The sequence below is a fragment of the Schistocerca nitens genome, chromosome 9, assembly GCF_023898315.1.
Source record: "Schistocerca nitens isolate TAMUIC-IGC-003100 chromosome 9, iqSchNite1.1, whole genome shotgun sequence".
Classification (NCBI taxonomy): domain Eukaryota; kingdom Metazoa; phylum Arthropoda; class Insecta; order Orthoptera; family Acrididae; genus Schistocerca; species Schistocerca nitens.
Genome location: NC_064622.1, coordinates 17156550 through 17180881, shown reverse-complemented (window position 1 = coordinate 17180881; position 24332 = coordinate 17156550). Strand labels below are relative to the sequence as shown.

General features: G+C 44.6%; 1 protein-coding gene across 1 annotated transcript in view; it reads right to left on the bottom strand.

Moving 5' to 3' along the window:
* Positions 1 to 24036, bottom strand: part of LOC126202995 (UDP-glycosyltransferase UGT5-like) — an 87494-nt gene extending 63458 nt beyond the window's left edge. The window contains exon 1 of the mRNA XM_049937192.1: positions 23933 to 24036. The gene's annotated coding sequence lies outside the window, so the exon portion shown is untranslated. The remainder of the gene's footprint in view (positions 1 to 23932) is intronic.
* Positions 24037 to 24332: the final 296 nt, after the last annotated feature.

The following is a 24332-nucleotide window of genomic DNA, read 5'->3' as shown; positions in this document are numbered from 1 at the left end:
CGAGAAAAAGCTTCACAAATTGAGCAAGTCAGTAACGCGCTGGTCCACCTCTTGCCGTAATACAGGCAGTTATTTGGTTTGGCATCGATTCATAGAGTTGTTGGATGTTCTCTTGGGCGATATCGTGCCAAATGCTGCCCAAATGGCGAGTTAACTTGTCAGAAACCTGAAATGGTTGGGGGGTCTTCCCATAATGCTTCAAACGTTTTCCATTTGTGAGAGATCCAGCAACCTTGCTGCCCAATGTAGGGTTTGGCAAGCACGAAGACAGGCAGTAGAAACTCTCTCCATGTCCGGGCGGGCATTATCTTGCTGAAATGTAAGCCCAGGATGGCTTGCCATGAAGGGCGACAAAACAGGGTGTAGAATACCATCGACGTACCGCTGTGCTGTAAGGATGATGCGGATGACAACCAAAGGGATCCTGCTATGAAAATAAATGGCACTCGAGACCACCACTCTTGGTTGTCAGGCCGTATTCTGGGCGACAGTCAGATTGGTATACCGCCACTGTCCGGGACATCTCCACACACGTCTTCGCTAGTCATTGAGGTTCAGTCTGAAGTGGCACTCATCACTGAAGACAATTCCGCTCGGATCGATGGTAGGGCTCTGAGTGCCTCTCTGACGATTGCTCGGTCCTCGTGTTCTGTCATTTCTCCAGGTCGACCGCTTCCTTCTTCACGCTGTGTTCGGCAACGGTACACCCAAACCTGCCAACATCGTCGAGTGGTTGCATCGCTCCTTTTCAAATGCGGAGCGATTCGCCGATTACTCCAACCGGCTTCTTCCAGCCCCCTCTCAAAAGCTGATGTCTGCGTGAATTGCGAGGCAATGTTACTGTTCAGCTGAATACACGGAATGAAATTCACAAATACTTGTGCTTGGTATCTTCAACTTTTGTAGTCCTGTCTTCCTCAGTTGCGTGTAATATTACGGTATATTGATAATTTTTACTTATGGACCGTCTGACAGCAACTGAATAAAACACACACACACACACACACACACACACAAACACATACACAAACGCACACACAACTGCATACACGAACAGACCACAGATACTTCAATAATTACACTCATAAGTTTCGATCTTTGGCAAAAACATTTGACAGTCGGCAACAGAAACCAAAACATTGCATTAAAACAAGCGTTCAGTGCATAGTGCTGTGGAATGTGGAAAAAACCGCAAATTGGCGTTCATAAGAAGAAGAACAACACCAAAAATGTAACAGGAGCGTAATATGTAAGAAATTGTCCACGCAACCTGTAAGTGCAGTTCAAAACATTACTATTTAATAGGAAATAGCAACCACCAGAACTGTTTATAACCTATAGGCACAGCGACAAAAATGTAAATAAAATAGCTATCATATGTACATATTCCACGCCACTGATGATGCCTTGCAGAAAATAAAGGCGAAACGCGTATGGCACTAAAATTGTGTTTTATTCAGTTGCTGTCAGACGGTCCATAAGTAAAAATTATCAATATACCGTAATAAACTTGTGCTTGGTATCTACATGTCCCCTGTTTACTATTCTTGCCAGCTCCGCAGTGAAACTGCACTGCAGCGTCACACGTTCGTCCATCGGCCACCAAAGTTTACAGTTCTGGATTTTCCGTTAATACTGGTCCAAATATCAATTCGTGACCAATTCGCATAACTCATTCGTGGTGCGTCGTTTTTTGTCTTACAGTATGTACAGGGTGTTAATTTCAACTAAAGACATTACAGTATCTCGAAAACTACACATCGGTTCAAAAAAAGATATAATTCCAGTTTCTTTGGCTCGGAGCGGGACACTCAACGACCCCAAAATTGTCCCCCACCCCACCCCGTGCGTGGGTAGCGGGGGAAACTTTTAAATCTTCAATGGGAACCCCAGTTTTTTTATTGCAGATTACGATTTTACAGCAAAATCTACATACATTTTGTCGCCAGTACGGGGTGTTCAAAACATGTCTCCGCAGTGCCGTATGATTGTTAGCCGCGCGTGCCGTATGATTGTTCGCCTGCCTGGGTTACTTCCCATCAAGTGGACTCTCCCAACATTCCACTGTTTCGTTTATCTCTGGCAGCATCAGTAGTATCGTTGGTGTGGTCCGTTACGTGTTGACGTGAAAGTTTGTTTAGTTCCTTTGTTCGTTTGTTTCGTTTTAGTCAGTGTTAAAATGCTAACTATTCAAGAACATGTGTTTTTAGTCGAACAAGTGTTCAAAGCTGGCGGTAAATACACACTTTCAGTTAGTCAAACATTTAATTCAGTTTTCACGGAGACAACACTGCCACATCGCGATAAGCCCAGTAAATCGATGTTTGTGTCGGAACGGCCCACAAAGTGACAGTCGTGCAAGAACTGAAAACTACTGATCATGGCAAGAAACTGCATTATTGTCAATGGTTCAAAAATTTCGTTCAACAAAATGGAAGGGATATTCTTGATGAAACGTTTTTCACTGATGAGGCGTGGTTTCATTTATCCGGGTACATCAACTCCATTGTGTATTTAAAAGGAACCGCATCATTCTGTAGGAGTTTGGGTTGCAATTTCTAGACGTCCGATTGTGAGGTCCATATTTTTCAACGAAACAATAAACGCACAACGATACTGCAGTGAGTTTCATTTCGGTATATTCACTGCGGCATACGGCACGCACGGCTACAATCACACGGCACTGCGGAGAGATTTTTTGAACACCCCATATTTCCTTCGTTTCGCCGCCGATGACGTTGTAATTGGAGGAGGAGAAACGGATACCTTGAATGACCGGTGGCTCGTTGGACCCCACCTCCATGCTGCGAGAGTAGTATAGGCCAGTATTTTATAGCTTCTAATTGGAAACCCCATTCACAACACTGTATTCCTCCGACATAGCCGGCCGGAGTGGCCGAGCGGTTCTAGGCGTTACAGTCTAGAACTGCGCGACCGCTACGGTCGCTGGTTCGAATCCTGCCTCGGGCATGGATGTGTGTGATGTCCTTCGGTTAGTTAGGTTTAAGTAGTTCTAAGTTCTAGGGGACTGATGACCTCAGAAGTTAAGTCCCATAGTGCTCAGAGCCATTTGAACCCTCCGACATATCCAACAACGGACTACTCGACCGCCACTGTGGCCGTGGCTGGAGGCGAATACTTTTCCAGTCAGAGTAAGTATTCAAAAGTAGTACCGCCAATTTCAGTACACTTAGCGATCCGCATTTCAAATGACTGTACGCAGGACGGAAGCATATCTGCGGGAATGTCAGCACAGGCAGTCGACCATTTCTTCACGGCCTGTTCGCACCTGCTGGTACACCTTGTTTTCTAAATATTCCCACAGAAAGAAATCTCGCGATGTCAAATCCGGCGACCTAGCAAGAAAATTAATAGCACCACCTCTGCCTATCCACCGACCAGTGTAAACAGGGCCTAATACCCCCCGTGCTTCAACTGCGTCGTAATGCGCTGGCAACCGTCATGTTGAAACCACATACGTAGTCAAACGCCTAGGGCAACATTCTGCAGTAGTACCGCTGTCCCTGTTCCAAAAACGTTCGACATTTGCTTCCATTCAACGTGCCTCCGATGAAATACGGACCAACGACTTTGTTCCTCGTGACGCCACACCATACGTTAACCGACCAAGGACGTTGATCGTCAACTTGCCGTTACGAGTGGGGGTCATCTGCACTGCAGTAATACACGTCATGCCGGTTAACGCTACCATGGTTAGTGATTGTAGACTCATCGGAAAATAGCACCTCGACAAAGAACGTGGGGGTCGTTTGCATTTGTTGGCGTGCCATTCACAGAACACTATCCTGTTATGGAAATGGGCGCCATGAAATTCTTGATGCAGCGACACGTGGTATGGATGATGCTTACGACGATGCTGTATTGTGACAATGCTATACGGACATACCGAAAAAAATGGCTCTGAGCACTATGGGACTTAACATCTATGGTCATCAGTCCCCTAGAACTTAAAACCACTTAAACCTAACTAACCTAAGGACAGCACACAACACCCAGTCATCACGAGGCAGAGAAAATTCCTGACCCCGCCAGGAATCGAGCCCGGGAACCCGGGCGTGGGAAGCGAGAACGATACCGCACGACCACGAGCTGCAGACTACGGACATACCGGAATCGTGGTGTAATTGCCGAGTTCTTATCCGTGTGTTGTGGTGTACTGCCGCTAGTATAGCTATTTCGTTAGCTTCTCCGGTGAGACGTTTGCTTTCTTTCCTTTTGCCGGTCTCAACGCTGCCGTCATACATAAAGGCGTTCACAATCTTGTACACTACTGGCCTTTAAAATTGCTATACCATGAAGATGACGTGCTACAGACGCGAAATTTAACCGACAGGAAGAAGATGCTGTGATATGCAAATGATTAGCTTTTCAGAGCATTCACATAAGGTTGGCGCCGGTGGCGACACCTACAACGTGCCGACATGAGGGAAGTTTCCAACCGATTTCTCATACACAAACAGTACTTGACCGGCGTTACCTGATGAAACGTTGTTGCGATGCCTCGTGTAAGGAGGAGAAATGCATACCATCACGTTTCCGACGTTGATAAAGGTCGGATTGTAGCCTATCGCGCCACGAAGGATTAGCCGAGCGGTCTGAGGCGCTGCAGTCATGGACAGTACGGCTGGTCCCGGCGGAGGTTCGAGTCCTCCCTCGGGCATGGGTGTGTGTGTTTGTCCTTAGGATAACTTAGGTTAAGTAGTGTGTAAGCTTAGGGACTGATGACCTTAGCAGTTAAGTCCCATAAGATTGTTTTAAAAAAATGTAGCCTATCGCGACTGCGGTTTATCGTATCGCGACATTGCTGCTCGCGTTGGTCGAGATCCAATGAATGTTAGCAGAATATGGAATCGATGGGTTCAGGAGGGTAATACGGAATGCCGTGCTAGATCCCAACGGCCTCATATCACTAACAGTCGAGATGACAGGCATCTTTTCCGCATGGCAGTAACGGATCGTGCAGCCACGTCTCGATCCCTGAGTCAACAGATGGGGACGTTTGCAAGACAACAACCATCTGCACGAACAGTTCGACGACGTTTGCAGCAGCATGGACTATCACCTCGGAGACCGTGGCTTCGGTTACCCTTGACGCTGCATCACAGACAGGAGCGCCTGCGATGGTGTACTCAACGACGAACCTGGGTGCACGAATGGCAAAACGTCATTTTTTCGGATGAATCCACGTTCTGTTCACAGCATCATGATGGTCGTACCCGTGTTTGGCGACATCGCGGTGAACGCACATTGGAAGCACGTGTTCGTCATCGCCATACTGGCGTGTCACCCGGAGTGATGGTATGGGGTGCCATTATTTACACGTCTCGGTCACCTCTTGTTCGCATTGACGGCACTTTGGACAGTGGACGTTACATTTCAAATGTGTTACGACCCGTGGCCCTACCCCTCATTAGATCCCTGCGATACCCTACATTTGAGCAGGATAATGCACGACCGCATATTGCAGGTCCTGTACGGGCATTTCTGGATACAGAATATGTTCGACTGCTGCCGTGGCCGGCACATTCTCCAGATCTCTCACCAATTGTAAACGTCTGATTAATGGTGGCCGAGCAACTGGTTCGTCACAATACGCCAGTCACTAGTCTTGATGAACTGTGGTATCGTGTTGAAGCTGCACGGGCAGCTGTACCTGTACACGCCATCCAAGCTCTGTTTGACTCAGTACCCAGGCGTATCAAGAGGTGACCAGAGGTGGTTGTTCTGGGTACTGATTTCTCAGGATCTATACACCCAAATTGCGTGAAAATGTAATCACATGTCAGTTCTAGTATAATATATTTGTCCAATGAATATCTGTTTATCATCTGTTTTTCTTCTTGGTGTAGCAATTTTAATGGCCAGTAGTGAAAAAAAAAAAAAGACGGGGGTCCACACTGAAGATTTCAAAGTTGCTTCCTGCCAACCGCGGCTGAGGTGAGGTGGTGGTTCGAATGTGGTGTCATTGGACGTTCGAGACAAACGGAATTATAGCTTTTTATGATCCGATGTGTAGTTTTCGAGATATTTCAATGTCTTCAGTTAAAATGAACACCCTTTTCACGTGTGTGTGTGTGCGTGTGCATTTTATGTCAGTCGCATTTTCCCACTTTCTTGTTTCAGCATCTTGTATTGTGCTTCATTTAACGCGTTTCCCGAAATCTTATTTTTGTACACATTCCTTCAAGACTATAAATTAGCGGTAAATAATACCACTAACAAGTGGAAAGTAGTCTGTCACTTCATTAGTTACTCATCGTTTTCCTTCGTCCCATTTCTGTATTTAAAAAAAAAAAAAAGAAAAAAAAAAAAAGAATAATAATAAAGAAAGGGACGATCGAAAGAACTCTGTTCGACTTACAAAGACTTAAGAACTAGTATTTAGTGAGGAATCTGGGAATGTACCACAACAATCTGCTATAGCTCTCATGAGGACGGCGAAGACAAGACTAGACTACTACTAACACCGCGCACAAAGTTGTTTAAGAAGTCATTCTTCCCTTTGCTAATAGAATGGAGAGAAACCCTAAGACATCCTGCAGTGGGAAATACCCTCTGCTATGCGCTTCACAATGGTTTGCAAAGTACTGCGTAGATTTAGGGGCAGATTACATCCGAAACACCTGTCCAACACTCAGAAACTGTGCAAAATGATGAGACGTTTGTGTTCTGAGAGCGCAGTCTGAAGAAATGTTTCCAGCGCCCGGTCGTGATGACGGCTGACACGGTTACGTAACTGTGCGCCCTTTTGCTCGGCTGACTCGCGCGAAGTGATACGTTGACATTGAGTGTGATAGGTCTGGTGCACTGGCTCCTGTTTCAAGACGAAGATGACCAGCCTGCTACTGCTTTCACTTTCTCATAACCGGCGGCCAACGCTAGACGGAATCCAGTAGTGCCCAACGTCCGATGTCCTCACACACTGACAATCATTTCGAATAACACTAGTGAAAAAATTGAGAGAGCCGGTATCTGAAGCTAGCTGCAGAACGATTCTATTGCCGGCAACACACCTTTCACGTAAGGACAGCGAAGATAAGATCGGAGAAATTAGGGCTCATGTGGAGGCATGTAGACAGTCGTTTTTGTCTCGCTCTTTTTAGGAGTGAAAAGGAAATGACTAATAGTGAGACAGGATACCCTCCGCCACGCATCTTATCGTGGCTAGCGGAGAATCTATGTACGAGGACCATTCGAAAAGTAAGGCCTGATCGATCGCGGAATTGAAACTACAGTGAAAAATCGGATGAAGTTTTGCACAGATGTGTTGGACAGTGTTTCTTAGTATGCCCGTCGATTGCGTCACGGGCTCTTTTCAGTTTTGAGCGCACAGTGGGCACGTAAACATGCCTAGATAAATGTGTCTCCCGCCAAGTGTGAGGGTCTGGTGAGAGATTTCGCCTGAAGTTATTCAGCCCACATAACACGACTGTCATGCATTTCCTTCTTCACGACAATTCTCGCCCGCACTCTGGAGGAGCGATGAAGACGCTCCTGCAACGTTTTCGATGGGAAGTGTTTCATTACCAACAATAGAGCTCGTGATTGGCTCCCGTTGAGTTTCGTTTCTGCTCACACCAACCGCTGGCTATGAAGATAACATTTTGGCACAGACAACGAGCTGTACACCAGAGCGTAGAGATTTTGCGACTGCCTTCTATGACGAGGGCATCAGAAAGTTGGTACAACACTACGACAAATGTCTAAGTCTGAGCGGCGACTATGTAGAGAAGAAGATGGAAGGTCTACCCAACAGTTTCACACAAAAAAATTTTGAATTTCATAGTGGTTTCCATTTCGTGACCGATCGGACCCTACTTTCCGAATAGCCCTCGTAGATGTTTTCGAGACCAGGTTGCCTTCGGAACAAATAAAAATGCGGGTTCAAAATGGTTCAAATGTCTCTGAGCACTATGGGACTCAACATCTTAGGTCATAAGTCCCCTAGAACTTAGAACCACTTAAACCTAACTAACCTAAGGACATCACACACACCCATGCCCCAGGCAGGATTCGAACCTGCAACCGTAGCAGCCTCGCGGTTCCGGACTGCAGCGCCAGAACCGCACGGCCACCGCGGCCGGCTAAAAATGCGGGGCACAGACAACTTGCTACTATTACGAGTTATACAAAGAAGTTGAATAATTCTGGTATTGAAGAAGAAAAAAAAAAAAAAAAAAAAAAAAGCCGCATAGCACAAATCTGAAGGACTTCGTAGCTCAGGTTTCGTAAAGACGTGTTCCTTTACAAAAAAAAGTCTTGGAAACACATGTGTCCATCATTAATTATTTTATTTCATGTACAGACTAGAATATGAACACTCTACGCCGAGTATGGGACATTACATAGATGTATTTCAGGAACCTCAAAACATACAGCACGCAGAAAGAGGAAACTGATAAATTCTTGTTGAATCGCTACGTTTCTCTTAACATGCAAGAAAGGTCACCTAAGCTGTTGATGTAAAATACACTGCAGAATTACGGGACCACTTTTTCTAAACCCTGCAATTGTCTCCCATACCGACGCATAAGATTAAAATCTAGCTCAAAGGTGCCTGAACTCTTCCTCTGTAACGATGCAAAAGCGTGAAGCCCTCTGAATTCACTCCCGGGCTCGACGACGCATAAACAGTCGGGTTTCGACACGTACGAAAAGATCGCGAGAGCTCAGAAGTTCATGTGAGCTGTAAGGTGGGTTAATGACGTCGTATTGGCGCCAAATTTCACCAATATTCTGCCCAACGCCGCTGTGGATGCGTCACACGATGGGAACGTCGTCATACCCCCTCTTATCCACATTTCACACCTTCGTTTAACGTCTCTGCGATGGCGCTCAGAACCCCAACAAACAGCGTTGAAACCGTATGGTTTTGTTATGAGTGGCCGAGGAAAACTTTTCAGACACGCCGCCACTCAGAACCCAAAAGACAAGGCCTCAAAGGGTGGCATAAATCGCGTGAATGAAACTACCCCTTTCCCTGGGACGTTGATTCCCACATATATCGCGGTCTAAAATGGCAGTTCGCAGGCTTATGAGCCAAAGGACGACGTTCTTCACAACCTTTGGCATTATTGACACCTCGTCAGCGATTCAACCCTTCTCGATGCATATCATGGGGCTGCAGCTCCACTGGACATGGTCTGATTCTTTAGGAGGGCAGTGCGAGCGCAGTTTTTGCTCTGATGCATAGGGTGGAATCACAAAGAACCATTGAAATCCATTTGACGAAATTTGAACGTGATGTGAAACAACAAAGGATCGTTACGCTTTTTCAATGCTCCTGTTTCATGACCTACTGTGGCGTGACCACAGAGGAGTTTGACATTGACATATGCATGAATAAAACGGCAATGTTTCTTCTAAGACCATACCCCCCCCCCCCTTGCCACAGTTCGGCACTACCCTCGGTGGCACTTGTCCACATTTATTTAGAATTTTAAAAATATACCTTTACAGGGAAACTGGCCAAATACTGCTAGACGCCTGCAGGCAGGCAACTGGCCTCAGAAATGTGTCAGGTGGCTGCCTAGCTACAGGAGCCTCGGATTATTTCACGGGTGTCCTCTGTAAAGGCACTTTTTTAAAATTCTCCATATATGTGGGCGGTTACCACCGAGGGTTTTGCCGACCTATGGGGTATTAGAGGAACCCTTTGCCTTTTAATGTCGGCATGTGTCAATGTCGGAACCCTCCATGGTCACGCCACAGGACGAAATATACGAGTACTTCAGACGGAAGTGAACAGCTTGCTTGTCCGTGAAGAGAAAAGTGCTACAGGCAATGTTTCGAACGCCTTGCTGCAGTCCTCTTCAAGGGAGTCTAACCTGGTGGACTCAGGCGATAGTCTTTCTTGTAATCACCGTGTTAATTCGGTTATCAGGTGACATCCGTCGTCACATTCTTGTATCTCATTGGCCTGCGGAAGGGTGGCTGTCCAGTAGCCAAGAAGTTCCCGATCCGCTGGTGCCTCCTAATCATCTGTTATGGTAGTAAGACGTGATAGTCATCCCTTTTGACTTCCAACAGACCAATAACGTTCAGGAAACTGACGTCAGTTGTCACATGACAACAGTATATGCCGGGAACACCAGCAGTTTAGCCCCTATGCAGAGGACTGCTGCATAGACCGACGAAACTTACGCCGTATAGTTGTTCTAGTGTTCGCTAACGGCACAGTCTAAGATCGGATAGGATTTCGTCCAGATGCTTTGTTTTACAATAAGTTGACGAAAGTCATGAGGCAACTCGTAATATCGAGTCTGAGCTCCTTTTGCCCGGCGTAGTGGCATGGACTAAACAAGTCGTTGGAAGCGCCCTGCAGAAATATTGAGCCATGGTGCTTCTATAGCCGTCCATATGTGCGAAACTGTTTTCGGTTCTGGATTTTGTGTGCAAACTGACCTCTCGATATGTTCCACAAATGCTGAATGTGATTCATCTTGGGCGATATGGGTGGCCAAATCATTCGCTCGTATTATCCAGAATCTTCTTCAAGCCAATCGCGAACACCAGATCGCTTAAATACTGTTAACTGGATAACCAGTTTCAACACACTAAAGGTGCCATCATCGGATCTGAATGTATCTTAACATTTATAAACCATTTGGATATAACGATATATGAGGCAGACCAGCTGTTATAAAATCATTGTCACAAAAATAAAAAACAACTGCTCTCATGGTCAATCTCTTCCATCATATACGTAAAACCGAAGTCACACGATAAAACTATTTGTCCATCTTTTTGATTTGCATCTCCTTGTATTGGCCGTGTTTGCATAACTGGCGGACCTCACATCCAAAAAATTAAAACTATTTGGTACGTGACCGCTGCTCGACATTTTTTATTTTTATGACAGTTGGGTTTTATATCAGCTAGTCTGCCTCATGCACCGTTATATCCAAATGGTTTACAAATGTTGATCTACATTCACATCCGATGATGGCACCTTTACTGTATTGAAACCGGTTATCCAGTAAACAGTATTTAAGCGATCTTGGAAATTTTTGTTTTCAAGAAAAATTTCAGTTTTGCAGAATGTATGAACGAAACTGATTGAGAAGACGATTTTTTAGGCATGTGCCAACGCCAACGAATGCGTTTCTGGTGAGACAGTACGGTGGGCTACATGAGGGATATGGAGGCCCACAAGAAAACAAAATACAAATAAAAATAACTGAGTTGTGAGTATTTCAAACTGCCGCGCGGAGGCCCCGAGTTCGATTCCCGTTGCTGCAAAGGATTTTTCCTTGGTGGAAGGGGGAGCACTCAGCCTTGTAGGGCCAAATGAGGAGCTATTTGAAGGAGTAGCAGCGGCTGCTAGGCCAGCAGAGCTGAGACTGGGCGACGGATCTGCGTGCTGACCACGTGCCGCGAATGACGTCACTGCCGGAATGGGCGGGCGGCGAGCTTCACGTGGTTTACAGAGAGTGCGAGACTGCCGGGAAGCCTGAAGCGCCGAAAACAGAGTCGCCCACTCCCCAAACCGCCACCATTCGCCCTCTGCATATATTTCCCTACCACTCCAGTGTGTGTTCCATCTCCAATGACCCTGCCGTCGGCTAACCGTTAAACCATAATCTCGCTTCCTTCCCCTCTGAAGTAGAGTTTTACTGTTGATTCAAGTAGTAGTTGATGCATCAGAAAAATATTCACTGTTAAGGCCGGTATTAGGCTAAAGAAATATGACCAAATATTCGTCAACTTTCTTTGACAGAAGCTTTTGACAATGTTGACTGGAATACTCTCTTTCAAATTCTAAAGGTGGCAGGGGTAAAATACAGGGAGCGAAAGGCTATTTACAATTTGTACAGAAAGCAGATAGCAGTTATAAGAGTCGAGCGGCATGAAAGGGAAGCAGCGGTTGGGAAGGGAGTGAGACAGGCTTGTAGCCCGTCCGCGATGTTATGCAATCTGTATATTGAGCAAGCAGTAAAAGAAACAAAAGAAAAATTCGGAGTAGGTATTAAAGTCCATGGAGAAGAAATAAAAATGTTGAGGTTCGCCGATGACATTGTAATTCTGACAGAGACAGCAAAGGACTTGGAAGAGCAGTTGAACGGAATGGACAGTGTGTTGACAGGAGGATATAAGATTAACATCAACAAAAGCAAAACGAGGATAATGGAATGTAGTCGAATTACGTCGGGTGATGCTGAGGGAATTAGATTGGGAAATGAGACACTTAAAGTAGTAAAGGAGTTTTGCTATTTGGAAAGCTAAATAACTGATGATGGTCGAAAAGTAGAGAGGATATAAAACGTAGACTGGCAATGGCAAGGAAAGCGTTTCTGAAGAAGAGAAATTTGTTAACATCGAATATAGATTTAAGTGTCAGGAAGTCGTTTCTGAAAGTATTTGTATGGAGTGTAGCCATGTATGGAAGTGAAACATGGACGATAAATAGTTTGGACAAGAAGAGAATAGAAGCTTTCGAAATGTGGTGCTACAGAAGAATGCTGAAGATTAGATGGGTAGATCACATAACTAAAGAGGAGGTATTGAATAGAATAGGGGAGAAGAGGAGTTTGTGGCACAACTTGATGAGAAGAAGGGATCAGTGGGTGGGACATGTTCTGAGGCATCGAGGGATCACAAATTTAGCATTGGAGGGCAGCGTGGAGGGTAAAAATCGTAGAGGGAGACCAAGAGATGAATACTGCGGTGTCGCCGCCAGACACCACACTTGCTAGGTGGTAGCATTTAAATCGGCCGCGATCCGTTAGTAAACGTCGGACCCGCGTGTCACCACTATCAGTGATTGCAGACCGAGCGCCGCCACACGGCAGGTCTAGAGACAGACTTCCAAGCACTCGCCCCAGTTGTACAACCGACTTTGCTAGCGATGGTTCACTGACAAATTACGCTCTCATTTACCGAGACGATAGTTAGCAAAGCCTTCAGCTACGTCATTTGCTACGACCTAGCAAGGCGCCAGTACCAGTTACTATTGATGCTGTAATTACGTACCGCCAAGAGTGACGTTCACCATTAATGGATTAAAGTATTCCACCAGCTACGTCCGTTTTTCTAAATTCTAATTTCCTTGTCCTGTTTCAGACCTCACGCCAGCCTGCGTGAGCTAAAACGCGTGCCTTTCGGCTTCCTCTAGTAACACGGTGTTGGCTCTCCTGCCAACAACAACAAATACACTAAGCAGATTCAGAAGGATGTAGGTTGCACTAACTACTGGGAATGAAGAAGCTTGCACAGGATAGAGTAGCATGGACAGCTGCATCAAACCAGTCTCAGGACTGAAGACAACAACAACAACAACATTCTTTGACAGCAGGCCGGAGTGGCCGAGCGGTTCTAGGCGCTCAGTCCGGAACCGCGCGACTGCTACGGTCGCAGGTTCGAATCCTGCCTCAGGCATGGATGTGTGTGATGTCCTTAGGTTACTTAGGTTTAAGTAGTTCTAAGTTCTAGTGGACTGATGACCACAGATGTTAAGTCCCATAGTGCTCAGAGCCATTTGAACCATTAAGAAAGAATTTTTTATTTTAGAGTGTGACCACATTCTCTGTTCCGGCTTGCTGAAAAGCTGCCTGGATGTTTCCAGATGTAGAGGTGGGTGGCTATAGCTGTGATTGTGGACATGAAGTGGCTTGAGGCATATTCCACCTGCCCGTTAACACACACTTAATAGCATGCACTGTGCGCCTTGCTCAACCCCCACTCTAGTCGAAGCAAATTTATTAAAAAAAAAAAAAAAAGCTTCGAAGGAACACCACAACTCTGAGGTCATGTTTACAAACACATGATACAGACGTCAAATAGTTTGCGAGCTAACATCTCAAAGGTGTTCTGGTTCACATGCGGTTCCCCTTCGTCGAAATGTCTTGGATCAAACTCGTCTAGGGGTTGAACCGCACGTGTAGCATTACACGCTCTAAATCAGACACTTGTGAACCTTTGGTTAAATTGCCTGGCTGATAGCAAGTTTGCGACATTGTATGAAACTTACAACGTTAATATAACACATAACAACAATAATAATAATACAAAATTGTTAAGGCTTTCGTGGCCACTTGTTGACAAACTGCCTATTGGCTTCTGTCTCGGGTTCTTCGGCCGACGTTCATCTAATGATTTTTCTGACGTTTCGCCAGCACGAGTGGCTGGCATTGTCAAAGCTTCACCCTCCATTGCCGGTGGTGAACTGGAGCCGAGCTCGCGGCCGCAGACTATATGTACCTGGCGCGCCAACGTCCGAGGGCTTCTCCGCGGTCATTTCCGGTGCGGTTCTCTTCTTGCTACCTGCGACGGTCGTTCGCTGCAGTACGGGAAGCCAGGATCCGTTTACCTTGAAGGCTTTCCTCTTTCTTGTTGAAACTGTTCGCGTGTTTTTGTATTTCTACAGTTTCTCTAAACAAGCGCGTGTGATAGTGCTTCTCTACAGCCAGAACTTCCGTGTCGGCGAATTTTATTACGTGGTCGGTCTCATTCAGTGCGTGCTCTGCCACGGCCGATTTCTCCACCTGCCCCAACCTGCAATGTCGCTTATGCTCTTTGATCCTGGTGTTGATGGATCGTCCAGTCATTCCGAAATAAACTTATCCGCATTTACATGGTATACGGTACATTCCCGACATTGCAAGTGGGTCTCTTTTCTCCTTTGGCGATCTAAGACACTCTTTGATCTTCCTTGTCGGTTTGAAAATCGTCTTTACACCATGTTTGCGCAATATACGGCCGATTCTCTCCGTCACTCTGGGAATGTATGGCAGAAAGGCCGTACCCGACATTTCTTCTTCTGGTTCCTTACTTCGCCGAGTGTTTGGCTCTGTTACACTTCTAATGTAATTTGTGGAGTACCCATTGCTCCTCAGAACAGTTTCCAGGTGTTGCATTTCTCGTTTGAGGTGTTGCGGCTCACATATTCGTCCTGCTCTCGTTACGAGCGTACTAATCATGCCTCTTTTCTGGCTCGGGTGGTGGTTTGACAGTTTGTGCAGGTATCGGTCCGTGTGTGTCGGTTTTCGATACACGCTGTGTCCCAGGTTTTCGCCGTCCCTTGTGATCAGCACATCTAGAAATGGCAGTTTCTTGTCTTTTTCTACTTCCATGGTAAATGTTATGTTGGCATGGAGGCTGTTCAAGTGCCTTAGGAAGTCACCGAGCTGTTCTTCACCATGGCTCCACACCACGAAAGTATCATCGACGTACCTGTACCACACCTTAGGTTTGCAAGTCGCCGAGTCCAGTGCCTGTGCTTCGAATTGTTCCATGAAGAAGTTGGCCAACACTGGACTGAGAGGACTACCCATGGCGACGCCTTCCAGCTGTTCGTAGAAATCACCATTCCACGTGAAATAGCTCGTGGTGAGACATGCATGGAAGAGCTTTTTGATGTCTTGCGGGAACATGGAACCGATGTGCTCCAGAGCGTCACTGAGTGGCACTTTCGTAAATAACGAAACAACATCAAAGCTGACCAGTATGTCGTTTGGTGCAAGTTTCAGTTCCTTCAGCTTCTCAATTAAATGTCCTGAGTCCTTAATGTATGTGTCGGTCTTCCCCACTGAATGAGACCGACCACGTAATAAAATTCGCCGACACTGAAGTTCTGGCTGTAGAGAAGCACTATCACACGCGCTTGTTTAGAGAAGCTGTAGAAATACAAAAACACGCGAACAGTTTCAACAAGAAAGAGGAAAGCCTTAAGGTAAACGGATCCTGGCTTCCCGTACTGCAGCGAACGACCGTCGCAGGTAGCAAGAGGAGAACCGCACCGGAAATGACCGCGGAGAAGCCCTCGGACGTTGGCGCGCCAGGTACATATAGTCTGCGGCCGCGAGCTCGGCTCCAGTTCACCACCGGCAATGGAGGGTGAAGCTTTGACAATGCCAGCCACTCGTGCTGGCGAAACGTCAGAAAAATCATTAGATGAACGTCGGCCGAAGAACCCGAGACAGAAGCCAATAGGCAGTTTGTCAGTAATAATAATATCGGGAGGTAAATTAACGACCCATACATGATGTAGGCCACACATTTGCGATTTGGTTAGAATAATGTTTATTCAGAAATCAGACTAATAGCGCTAGTGGTCGTATTTAGAGTTACTACTGACTCGAGCGCATATCCATTTGACACAGTTCGATCATTCACAGTCTCATCGCGAATTACAAGCCCAGTACTCCACCTCGTTAACTACACGAAAAGTTCACACCAGGCGCGCGGCCGCTCACCGCTCAGAGACTGCCGCGAAATTTTCTAAGTAGTTTCACTTCCTAGCTACCGAAAGACCGACCGTCCGCTTTCGCGTCTCCACCAGCACTGTCCCTCTGCCCGCCTCCAGCCTCGTTTCCCGCACGCCGAACCTCCTCGCTCAACTGACTAGGGCAGTTCTCTTTCCTGAAGCCGTCCATCTCATTGGCTACAGCTTATTCTACATTATTTTTACATTTTAACATATTTAAATAATCAAAGCTCGACCACTTTCACGATCTAAATAAAGTAACAATAATATCCATTACATAATAAACGTTAAATTCTTTTACATAAAACCAATACAATTTTCCTTCTTAACTTTGAATGTCATGGACAGTAGCCTTGCACCAATGCGCTTTCTGATAAATAAATAAAGAACAAAAAGTAACTATTATGCACTAAACTTTACAACAAATATTCTGTTACCTAATGATTCAATAAGGTGTCATGCTGCCATTGTTCAATGTGTTTTGTGTGGAGGAAAGGAAGATCTGATGCCTAACTGAAAATACTGATCATTTAAATTTACTTTACCTCTTAAACAAATAAAGTTACAGAGTTGATATTTACAACATTTTTCATTTTAATGGTGCGCTTCAATACGAAATGTCCATCTTTAATATCGACCAAAGCGGTCAGATTTTAGCATTCAGGTCTTTGTTACAAAACTTGTTAATTTCACTTTAACAGTAAATCCTAAAGAATTATAGATACGATCAATATTCAAGCATTGTTGGGATCACCATGAACATTTATGGGGGAAGGCAGATAAAAATTACTGTGGTTTGATTCCCTGAATTACAACAGAATTAAATAGTTTCCATAAACATTTCTCTTTATGGCCGATCTTAGATCCGCCATATTTAATACTGCTACGTCTCCCTGTCCACAGACAGTTTCTGTGGGGTTTCCCTATGACATAGGTTCTCGTCTGTCTCACTCGCACACTAAGCGCTTGGGCCTGATTCAGCACAATAGACGCCTGTGGATTTCCCCATCTCGTGGCGAATATGCGCTCTTTGTGGCATACTGTCCTGGACGACAGGGTTCGTTTCACAATTCCTGAAGGCTGACCCTTTCGGACATATACTTAAATGAGAGTGAAATGCTCATTAACTGACAAGCTGTAGCGACGCCAGCGCTCCAAGCGGTTACATTTCACATTGCAGTGAACAGAAGACGAACGACTTTTATAATCAAACCTACGGCTAGGGCCTATAGTTGATTATATTTATTTGACGACGGGCGAGATGTGACAAAGTGCGCTATTACACCATCAAATTTATTTGACATGTCAACTTTGACAAAGAAATATGATAGTGTAATACCAGCTTATGGGTATCACACGATCATGCAGGCAGCAGGCAGCTTTTCAGCAAGCTCCAATAGAGGAAGTGGCCACACTCTAAAATAAAAAAATTCTTAGCTTTCCATTCTAATTTATTTTTGAACTCTGGATGCCACAAGTTAAAAAGCGCTTCATCTGTTTCGTACTTTTTATTAATTTTGTGGTTGTACAAACATTAATTCTATTAATTAAATTATTCAAAAATAAAAATAGCTCTTATTGCTCATATAGTGTACTAAATATTTCTTTACCTTCAGTTGTTCCCCCTTCAGGGCTTCATAAGCCGCTTCACATATTTCTGGAACTGCATTGGTTAATGTGCACCGTGTTATTCGAGTGCTGCGTTGTAAAGTAGAGTGCTCTCTGCTGTATCAGGAAATCGCGGTGCCACAGTTTGCCTGTCTTCTGCACATATAGCGTTTCTCAAGTGAGTATTCTGTTTTGTAATGTGAGAAGCCACTTTACTGAGCAATTACTGAAACGCACTCTCATCCATTCATAAGTAATTTATGTAAGACTTCACATCCTCAATTTGCAGCTCCCGTAACAAATTTTACTGAATGCTTTTGTCATCTCGACGTAATAACCATAGCTTCACCCAAGCATGTTTCCTTTTCTTCCGCTGCTTTTCTTCCAAATGTACACACAATGCAATTGTGGTATAAGCAACTGCAGTGCATAACTGGTTATTGTTCGCCATATTGAAATTTAACGAAAATATGACGACGGTGTAATACCCCTTTCTCACGCCAAGTCAAAGATCTTTGTCAAAGAAATTTGATGAATATTTGATCATATTTCCTTGTCAAACAAATATGATATGATTTCTGCGTCAAAGAAATACGATAGTGTAATACCGGCCTAATCACAGGGCAATGTGGTTGCGGCATCGTCCAAAGATTGCAGCGCCACACCCAAGTCGACAGCCACCATCGATACCACAATATATTAGCGATGTTTCACTGCCGTCCAGAACGCCCTCTCTCTCAGCACAGCAGCGCCCTCGCGAGGTGGTCAATATAGAGTTCTGCGCCAGTTCGTGGCCTCAGATGAAGCAGGCAGCACCATCGAGTAGGACTAAGGAGTTATTCGAGTCTCAGGTGGAAACGTACTTTTGTAAATGTTAAATATTGTACCTCAAGAGAACACTTTTTTAATTCTACGCATCAAGTGATGCTTCAATAGTCAATGACAGTAGTAAATTATCAATCACTCCTGTGGCAAAGCCCTGTATCAAATTAACTAAATCATTTCATGCATTCTTATAATAAAGTGAATTAATATTTCGTATGTTGTAGTTTCGATCGACACTCTTCCAGAGCAACCAAAGAAACCACAGTTACGTCCGGACAATCGCAGTTTCACCTGGTCATAATAGTGGTGTTTGTTGCTGCTGAACTGATGTACCTGCTTGGGTAATGTAGCTGGCAACATTCCCTCCACGTGAAAACTTCGTGGACTCCAGCTGAAAGGGCAGCGTCATCATCACCAACTAGGTACACTACAGATGCGTCCACAGGGTGCACATTTTTGCACGCTTAATTTCCTGTAAACGGAGGTCGTGCGTAAGGCGCATTGCTTGCCGTCTTCGGTGCGAATTTTGAGGCTTTTTAGCAAGCTACTGGCAGTTGGGGCGAATGTGTGTCTGGTTGTATAGGCTGTTGAAGATAAGCTGTGAAGAGATTTATGTGCAGTAATGTATGTTAACTCCAAAGGAAGCACGCTTAAATTTATACAGTAGATGATTACGCACAAAGAAAAGTTGCGTGGGGTGCCGTTTCTAAAGGTTACTTGAATAAAAATTTGAGATGGGATGCCCTGAGCTTCAAGTATCAGATAAAAAGTCTACTATCATGTTACTTTAAAGAATACACCGAAGAACCAAAGAAACTGGTACACCTCCCTAATACCGTGTAGGGCCCTGCGAGCATGCATTTTTTCCACACCACCACATGGCATGCACTCGATTAATGTCTGAAGTAGTGCTGGAGGGAACTGACACCATGAATCAGGCAGGGCTGTCTGTAAATCCATCTGGGGCGCTACAGTCATGGACTGTGCGGCTGGTCCCGGCGGAGGTTCGAGTCCTCCCTCGGGCATGGGTGTGTGTGTTTGTCCTTAGGATAATTTAGTTTAAGTAGTCTGTAAGCTTAGGGACTGATGACCTTAGCAGTTAAGTCCCATAAGATTTCACACACATTTGAACATACTTTTTGGAAATCCATGAGAGTACAACGTGGTGAAGATCTCTTCTGAACAGCACGTTGCAAGGCACCCCAGATATGCTCAATAACGTTCATGTCTGGAGACGTTGGTGGCCAGTGGATGTGTTTAAACTCAGAAGAGTGTTCCTGCAGCAATTATGGACGTGTTGGGGTGTTGCTTTGTCCTGCTGGAATTTCCAAAGTCCGTCGGAATGCGCAATGGACAAGAATGGGTGCAGGTGATCAGACAGAATGCTTACGTACGTGTCACCTGTCAGAGACGTTTCTATACGTATCAGGGGGCCCACATCATTCCAACTGCACTCTCCCCCACCATTACAGTGCCTCCACCAGCGTGAACAGACCCCTGCTAAAATGCAGGGTCCATGGATTAATGAGGTTGTCTGCATACATCTACACGTCTATCGACTCGATACAATTTGAAACTCGTCGGACCAGGTAACATGTTTCCAGTCAGCAACAGTCCAATGTCGGTCTTGACGGGCCCAGGCGAGGCATAAAGCTTTGTGTCGTGCAGTCACCAAGGGTACACGAGTGGGCCTTCGGGTCCCAAAGCCCTTACTGGCGATGTTTCATTGAATGGTTCGTACGCTGACTCTTGTTGATGGCCCACCACTGAAAGCTGCAGCAATTTGTGGAAGGGTTGCACTTCTGTCACGTTGAACGATTCTCTTCAGTCGCCATTGGGCCTGTTCTTGAAGGATCTTTTTCCGCCCGCAGCGATATCGGAGATTTGATGTTTTACCAGATTCCTGATATTCACGGTACACTCATGATATGGTCGTACAGGAATATCCGCACTTCATCGCTACTTAGGGAATGCTGTGTCCCATCGCTCATGTGCCGATTATAACACCACGATCTAATTCAGTTAAATCTTCATAACATGCCATTGTAGCAGCAGTAACCAATCTAACAACTGCGCCAGAGACTTCTTTTCTCATATTGCCGTTGTCGACCTACGCGCCATATTCTGCCTGTTTACATATCTCTGTGTTTGAAAGCGCATGCCTACACCAGTTTCTTTGGCGCTTCAGTGTAAGACACAATAAGTTTCGAATAGGAAAACAGAGAAAAAATAAGCAAGAAATTTATCAAAAGAACATACGAAAACTTTCGATGAATATTCGTGCTATGGTGACTTAAAAGCACAACAATTAACGAGCCTAATATTTGAACAAAAGAAATAATGAGGTATGTGCAGCTCTTGCATAAACTACTAGAAACACAAATGAAGGACAGTGTGATGCAAAAAATACGAAATTGAGAAACATAGCCTCCGTTATTGTGTGTTCTGGCGTCTATGAAATTACCAAACTTGTCGAGTGAAGAGTCTGAGGATGTTAATCTACATTTAATATTTCATGACAAAAAGTTTTTTTACAAAATAAAATACGAATGACACATTCAAAGTTAGTTAATCTTCACGTAATGACTAAGAACCTTCCTTAAGTATTTCTCACAATAAACGCAGCACAAGCTCCCTAGCAGAGACGGACTGCTTTCGCAATGAGGCAACGTATAGACAAGATAATCGCTGTGTGTATCGCGCTCTTCCCGTACATTTTTGTGCGTGCCCTTTTATTTCCGTGCGTCTGTGATTGTATACGAGGAAAGAGGTAGCGTGTGGAGATGTCTTAACCGACTTAAATGGAAAGGGAGAGAAGGGAATCAGGAAGTCACACGCCAAGTACAGTCTTTACGTTTCTTCATTATCCGGATACTCATGGACGAAGCAGGGACTGAAGTTGAGGATATTAAAGCGAAAGCAGAGACGCTTAAGACCCTTTTAAAATGGTCCTTCACAAAATGAACATCCAACGGTTTTGTTTCAGTTTGATTCGCGCACCACTTCAAAAATGAGTGATTGTTGTGGAGAAACAGCTGAAATCGCTAAAACTTAAAATAGCTCCAGGGTCCTATGGAAGCCCTATCAGATTCTATACTGAGTTTGTGGCTAGTTAGCCCTCTAGTACCCATAATCTACCATGGATCATTCGAACAAGGAAATCATGCCCATTAGTTGAAAGAAAGCACAGGTCATATCCGTCTACAAGAACAAGAAGGGTAGCAGGAGTCATTCACAAAACTACCGTACACTATCCCGATGCTCATTTGCTGTAGAATGTTAGAACATATCCAGACCACAAACGTAATGAGGTATCTAGAGCAGAATGACCAGACAGCATGCAGTCCGAAAACATCTATCATGTGAAACCCGATTCGTTTTTTTCTTATGCAACATCCTGAAACCCATGGATAAATACAGTCAGATAGATGAAGTATTTCTCGATTTCATAAAACCATTTGTCTCAGTACCATACCTACTCTTACTATTAAAAGTTCGATCATTCAGGCGATCAAGCGAAATTTGTGACTGGACTGAAGTTTTTTTTTTTTGGAAAGAGGACGCTATGCTTTTGCAGATGATACGGTTATCCATGAAGAACAGAATGCGATTCATTTTATAAGGTCCTTTATTATAAATAAATCAGTAAGTCCCTGATTTTTTTAAAGAATCGACTTACCATCTGTAATACAGTTTCGAACGTCTGATTACTTTACAAAAGAGTTAATGTGTTAAAAATTTGACGTTAAGCGTGCAAGGCAGAAAAAGTTTAGGAAACGTTTAAAATTGTGCGTAAAGTTTTTTGCAAGTTTAAAAAGTGTTCTCATTTTCAAATACTGCATGTATGTTATCTAGGGTACGTTTAACTGCTTCAAGACACAAACATAGTTTCTAAGGGTAATAGTTGTAGTACTGTGTTGAACCTTTCACATAAGATTATAACTCTCCATGAGGAAACGAATTTAATTTTTTAAAATTCGGTGAATAATTATACGAAAGATTGAGGATAAAATTGTTCTTGCTCCTGGAAGCTGTTACATAACGTGTCACGCCAGGTTACTTGCTTAATATTATAGAAAGTGCCAGAATTGTTCATAATCTCAGTATACAGTGTCGAAAATGTAAATCAAAATAGTATATACAGATGCCTCGTAAATATTAAAGCCGATAAATGCGATAAATGCGTTTTATTCGGTTGTGATGAGACGAACCTAAAGAAATAATTATCTGACAATGTACTTCCACAAGTAATGTTTGGCAAAAATGCGATTCCAAATGTGGACTGGTCTCGTATATTCTCAACAACTATGACACAGATGTGTTCCCGAACAGGATAAAGCAGACGGTCAATATCTCTAATATGGTATACAGTCATCTGAGACATCCACAACAGTTTGAATCTTAATTTCCTTAGAGGACATACTGAAATTCACCACATCAAAAGCAGAACAATGCTCCGTAATTAGCAGGAAACAGTGTGGATTGTTACGCTTCTATCGGTGTTCCTCTCTCCACGAGTAAACAAGTCGTCCAATGTCAATAACGAACAGTACAATAATGGTCTCGCCAGACCTAATTCGGTGTTTTACATCGGACGCACTCTGTGTTTTTTGCACATTGCGTCACTCCGTTTACAAAAGGTTTGACATGACCAGCTCTAAGGCGCACATTTTATTTTTGCATCTCTAAACTGTTATCACTTCGCGCTCATAAGCGTTGATTATTTTCGTGACAGCTGTCTTTCTTTTAGAGAATGGTAATAGTCCTTCAACTTCTTCTAATCTGTGTTGCAAAGTTAGATTTTCAAAGCTGTTGGAATTGGTAAAATCATTTTCCCACTAACTCTTGTATATTGTCATGACACTGGACACCTCCAGATACCCTTAGCAGATTTTTGTCTGTCGTCAAGTACCTAAAAATAAGTATTCGACGGAAACTGGCGCTGTTTAGAATCCTGTAAAGTCTCATATGACGGAACTACTAAGATTTAGAATATGTTCCCTCGGCTAGTGGGTCGCTAGAGACTGTTGGAAAACTCGTAACGTAAGAGGGACGAAGCGGGAAATCGCACGCTTTAGATATAAACAAATCATCCCGGCGTATGTCTTTTGAGGAGACGATCAGGAAACACGCTAATCTGGATTCCCGGATGGTGATGTGAACTCTTATTGTGGTCAAACTGTCAGATTCTATGCCACCGTAGCACAATAGTGTGAGAACACGGAGGTCGCGCAACAAACAAACAGGGCAGCTCTCGTGCTTGACGCCACAAACCTTTTCTGCAGAAACACGCTATGTGCGTCGCTGCTCCTCTCAAAGCATCGACAGCAGCTTCCTGCCCACAACTGAATCAGCTGGTGACCTTGTCCCGAATGTCTTCCGCTGGGACTGGGTGGGGGGAAGCAGCTGCGGGTTTCTCGCGCCAGATGGCCTCACAAACGCTGCGAATATCTCAAAGCGAGTCTCGTCTCGCTACGCGCGACATGGATGCCAGAGGGGGACGGGAAGGTGGGGACAGAGAGAAGACGCTCAACCACGCAGTCACAGTGGAAGGAGCTTCTCTGTCTGTTCACGCTGGTTGAGAGACAGGAAATATCTGAACAATACTGGGCGAGGCAGCTAGGACCTCAAACAAATCCAGGGCCGTTGCTAGGTGTTTTGCCGCCATAGACGA